General features: G+C 37.6%; 1 protein-coding gene across 4 annotated transcripts in view; it reads right to left on the bottom strand.

The window, feature by feature from the left end:
- PUM2 (pumilio RNA binding family member 2) overlaps positions 1–5,784 on the bottom strand; it is a 69,253-nt gene that overhangs the window by 62,638 nt on the left and 831 nt on the right. The gene's annotated exons all lie outside the window — the stretch shown is intronic.

Below are 5,784 nucleotides of genomic sequence, written 5' to 3'. Positions count from 1 at the left end.
TTCCTGCTTGGAAAGTCAGCAAATTTTGCTTATTTACATTTGCTCCAATACTTAGTACATTTTTTATGTACAGTCCCTACGTACTTGGGAAGGTGCAAGAAGTTCCTTGTGGACCTAAACCGTGCCACGCTACCAGAATCCTGGGGGAGAAAGCAATTCCTACCTTCAAACCTAAACAAAAGTTTTTAAAAGAAACTTAGGAAGCTGTATCAAACATTTGAGGGCAAAAGACTTAAAACTGGATTTTGTTTTTCTTCTTGGTTACTATATGCAAAAGAAGAGTTACATTTTAAACTACACTTAATTCTATTTTTATTTCACCTGAATAAAACATTCTTATCTCTAAGTGTAACAACTAAGACTCAGTACTAAATGCATATTACTTCTTATAAAGCGTACCAGGAGAGAATGCCTTTTCAAACGGAACCAATTGCTTTGCATAAATTCAAAACTAATTATTTTATCATGTTCTGATAAAAAACAGGCACTCAGAGAAATATGATATGCTTATGCAGGTTAAAAAATGGTTCCAACTGAACATTTCAAAATTATTTTATGCAGTTAAATGTATAACTGCTTTAACAAAATGAATGGAAAGTTTTAGGTTGTATTATTACAGCATTGAAAAATCAGCTTAATTCACACATATTGTTCTTAAAGATGTGGATTTGAGCCAAAACACAGCAACTGTTTCAATGAAAAACAAATCTACAACCTACTGGATGACTTATATGAACCTCATCTCCTGTGGGCCAGCAGGGTTTGCCAGACACAGCTGCCCTCCAGCCTGCTGCTGGAAGAAATTCCAACTGTGGCATAGAGAACCTTCACTGAGAGGTACCTGGGCACTGGAAGCACCTGACACCAAAGTTACAGGGATGGTGTGAGGAGTGTTTCCACCTGAACTGGGCCTTGATGTTACTGCAGCTGCTGCCTCAGGTGGGGCAACCCCTACTCCAATCCCACTGGCTTCCACACCAATGCATCATTCTCCTGATCTCCAGCCAGGACACTTCATCCATGCCTAGCAGGACACAAAAAATGCTCACTCCACATAGAAAGCTAAAAAGAAAAGCTTTTAATAAAAAAAAGGCTCTCCTACATATCTTTAAATATATAGCTCTAATAAATTAGGACTGGAAAAAAAACAAAAGAAGTCCAAGCAATACAAGAATAATACTTATTGGGAAATATGTTTACTGATTTAAACTTTAAATCTTAAATGCCACTGCCAAACTATGACTCTACAAGAAAAAAAAAGCACCACAGAGATTTTTACAAAATAGTATATTAAAATGGTAGAGCTCCATACATGATAAATTCTTGCCCACGTATTTCCTTGCTAAAAAAAAATCAAAATACAATTTTCAATCACAAAGGCAGCAGTTTCTTTTACATTATTACTCATGATGTGTAAAACCACTAATTCTGTTATACTGCTATGTCTGATTCTATAATTAGGAGACTATGTATCAAAGTAGCACAGAAAACTAACTTTTCTATGGGAACTACATCTCACTCTTACACCCCAGCCTCAGTTGCTCTTTCAAATGTGTTAAGCCACACAACATTCTAACACAGTAATTGACATTAAAGGTCTGTAACCCACACAACAGTACATGTGGGGGTCTTCACAAAACAAAGACTTCAGACTCAGATTAAAATTAAATTCAACAGCTCACTTGTGAAACATTTAAGACTTGGCTTAAAACAATTACAAATGACAGCAGCAAAACACTCTGGTATCGACAAAATCTTGTCAGGAAAAAACACCTGTCCCTGCCTGAACACCCACACTTAATGATCTCCACACATTCCTAATCTACCATAACTGATGTACTATCAGCCTCTTGGTATCTGAATGGACATAAATAAAGCACAAAATACCACCTACAATCTCAGATAAGTACTTCTTAAGGGAGAAAAAAAATTCAACTCTTAGAAATGTCTTATTTTTCATGCTAAAGGAAAATGGCGAGTCCAATTAAAATCTAACATATGTGGATAGATATTTAATCAGACTACAACACTTAGATCTCAAATACAGACAAAATAAACCAGTCCTTTAATCCCTCTACACAGTTCTACCTTATTCATGGAATCTTACAGACTACCAAATGTCACATCTTTAAGGAAAAATGTAATATATAGACAGTTATATGGTAGGAGTATTTTTTTTTAATCTTGAACAATCTTGGTTTTGTGAGTAATGCAAGATCTAAACCTACTTTGTCTTATCAGTACTGTTACAGTAGGTATTTGCTTATTGTCAAAATACCATAGTAACGTAAGTTCTGCAACTTCTTCAGACTGTGATTAACTCATCATTGTGCCATGCCAGAACTAAAATTTAAGCAATATATATCATAGAGGACACAAGCAGAAGATACTTGAAATACTGGAGTCAAGTTAGACTTCTTATATCTAGATCAACTACACAAAGTCATTTCCAGCAAGTCTAGCTTTGTATTTAATCAATACACACATGTGAAGAGTTACAGAATTAATGCAGCTTTTAAAAACTGCCTTCCTTTTTGAAAAGATTTATGATCTAATTCTACATGAAACTTCCTATCAGCCATGCAAAATGACTATATGACTAGTTCAATCCATCACCCAAAATTCTTCCTAAAAAACATGGATGAAATCTAAGAGCAAAGTTATGAACACATAGATCTGACATGACTCCACTTACTTCCACTAAGATTTACATACTGAAAGCATTATATGGAAAGACAGACAACCAGATCTATTACCCATAACTGAGACTTTTGCCAACACCTCAGTGAAGCAAGAGGCAACCTATCCTGGAGTTGTATGAAAAATTAAATTAAAAATAATCACAACTACAAAATGTAAACCAGATTATTTAGTCCAAGGTACACAAATATTTGGTGTCAAAAAATAAGCCTGCCTAGAAAGGCTGCAGATGTGTTTTTAGCATAGCCTGCAGAGGACAGCAGATCATATCACCACTCAAGTTTAGTGCAAAGAGATGCATATACAGAGAACTGGCAAAAAAATCTAGTGTGGCTCATTACTGAGATGCTTTTGCTATGGAGATAGGCATTTTCTTCTTAACTCCTAAGATGGTTGTCATAACCTCCTCAGATGTAGTTCTTCTACATACCTACAAATGCTCTTAAATAATCATGTTTAGAAAAAGTATCTGTTAAGCAATAATGAAATATAATCTTTAGAGAAAAACAGTCTTTATTTGTAAGCTAAACATTTCACATATCAGCTCTTGCCTACTATTCTAAAAGCCAGCAGGTACTCTCAGTGAGAGCCAAACTAAATCTTGCTGTAAAGTTTCAGCATGCAAGCCATTGTATAAACTCTATATAACTTGTTTGAAATGACACTGAAGCAGCTAGAACTGAATTCTTTACATGTTTTGATGCAATTTAAAATGCTTTTCCACTATATGACTGTGAAGTGCCTCCAACTTCATTACTTAGCAACACTACACAATTGGTATTATTTTTTACAGGAGCTTTTAAAGGATTTCTTTCCTCACTGCCAAGACGAAGGCCTGGGCACTGCTTATGTGCAATAAGCAAGACAACAGTTATGTTATGGGTGGGGAAATCCCAAGTAAATGAGGCAAACATTTTCACCTGAATTACTCAAAGAGAAAGAAGATTGATAACTCTCTTACATGCCTACACTTCTGATACACACAATGAGAAGCACTTACACATCATGTCTACTGTCTTATGTTGTTTCCTCTGTAGAGTTTCTATCAAACTTTGTAAAAAGAAAATTCAATGTATTAATCCTCATTTTACAGGAGATTCTCAACAAAGAATTTAACATTCAAGAGAATTTAGGTTTCTTCTTAGTGCAATAGACAGCTGATTTTCATATAATTCCACATTCAAAAAAAAAGCAGGAAGACATACAAGCAGGAATTCAAACCTTTTACTGGCTTACTTGCCTCTGTGTATAAAAACTTGGTCTAATAATTTGGGGATTTTGGAAACCACTGTACACAGAAAAAGATGAAATTATCAAGGAGAATGCTTCTACACATGCTGATTATTCAGAGCACACTCAAATATCACTAAATGAAGGAGAGGGGCAATATCTAAAAGGGCAAGAACTAGAAAGTGCTGTTTAAAAATCAGATCTAGTTCACAGTTTCAGCAAGCTGATGTTCTATTAACACACTTGCCCTAAACATCTGCAACATCTGGCCCACCGAGAACATTGCAGAGAAACACCCAAGGAAAACAGCTACATAAAGCCTTCAGTGTACTCCACAATCCACTGTAAGACTTAATATAAACTGTCATAACAAGAGGCATCTTCTCATAAAGAGGGAGGCGAGCCCAGCTCTTTCAGCCAACTGCTTGCACTATTAGCTCAATCACGATACCAGATACAATTACAATTGCCTCAGCGCTGTGCCAACATCCCTAACACAGAAGATTTATTACTACAGAGTGACACTCCAGGAAAAAAATAAAAACAAACCACTGTTATTAATGCAGAAAAAAAGAGTATTCAAATAACATGGACTTTCCTATGCACAACATCCACATAATAAACTGCAGAATGTGCATTATCAAGCAGTCTCTCACATGTATTTGCCTACTAACCATTCTGCTGGGCCAAATTCCAAATTTTCAACTCTGAACACTTCAGAAAACTGTCAGGTGATTTGGTGTCATTTCCATCCATATAACCCAAACTGCACCACCACCAAATTAGCATTTCCCTTTTAATGTGAGTTTCCTTCTCCCACTTCCCTAGCATATTTATACTCGTGTTGACACAGAGTTGTTGAGCAAATCAGGCATTTCCCTCAGCTTCTCAACAAAACGGCGACTGTTGTTAACATCTGGTTCTAAACCTAGACGTGACTAAATATAACACAAAACTATGCTTTATGTGTAAAAATGGTAACATGGCATAGTAATTATATTTCGAATGCATTCATATCCCACATACCTGAAGAGCTACACCATCAGCTCACTGAAATTATGAAGGCCTGATCTCTCGGTGGAGATGCAACAAAGAGAAAGTAAAATAAACCTCAAAGTATTTTGTTAGCATGCAGCATATATCGGGAATATTAGGCGAATTAAGAGTTTTACTGATTCACATTGCTCATACACATCCCATTGCTCAGAAAAAAGCATCCCGAAATCAGGTGATAAGAAGCTCTTTATCACATCTCAAACACGCCGCAAATTTTGGTATTAAGCCATCTTGCTACAAACTGTAAACTAGAAGAATATAAACCGTCACAAAATATTTTCTCTCAAAGAAATAAGGATCTGACCTTAGGAAATACACGAAAGAAAACAATGCCAAAACAAAAACCAAAAATCTTTGCACAATAACTGCCACGGAGATTAACCCCAAACTGTTCGCTGTACGCACGACCCACTCAGGACAGGAGGCATTTTCCTCAACTTTTTGTTTTTGTGGTCTGCACGGGCAGGTTTGAAGCAGAATCAAACCCTACCGCTTCATTGTGTGCTACCAGTTACCAAAGGCATTCGGCCTTCTCGCTGCTCTCTCAGGAAGCGGTTATTATCTTTAACAGCACTAAAAAAATAACACAAGTTTTTCGTACGTTCGAACAAAGCCCGTGTGATCCCAGCCACGCAATGGCCCGTGGGGTCTGAGCGCCACCCCCGTCTCCGCTCCCCCACGAGCGGGAGCCCATTGTAGCCCCGGTGCTGCGTCCGCCCCCGTGTGCCCTGGGCCCCCGAGGCTCTCCCGGGCACCAACGCGGCCCCGCACACCCCGCCGGGCCGGGGGCGGCTCCCC

Source organism: Geospiza fortis, unplaced genomic scaffold (assembly GCF_000277835.1).
Source record: "Geospiza fortis unplaced genomic scaffold, GeoFor_1.0 scaffold81, whole genome shotgun sequence".
Classification (NCBI taxonomy): Eukaryota; Metazoa; Chordata; class Aves; order Passeriformes; family Thraupidae; genus Geospiza; species Geospiza fortis.
Note: the sequence above shows the minus strand (reverse complement) of the source record. Positions and strands in the feature narration are given on the sequence as shown.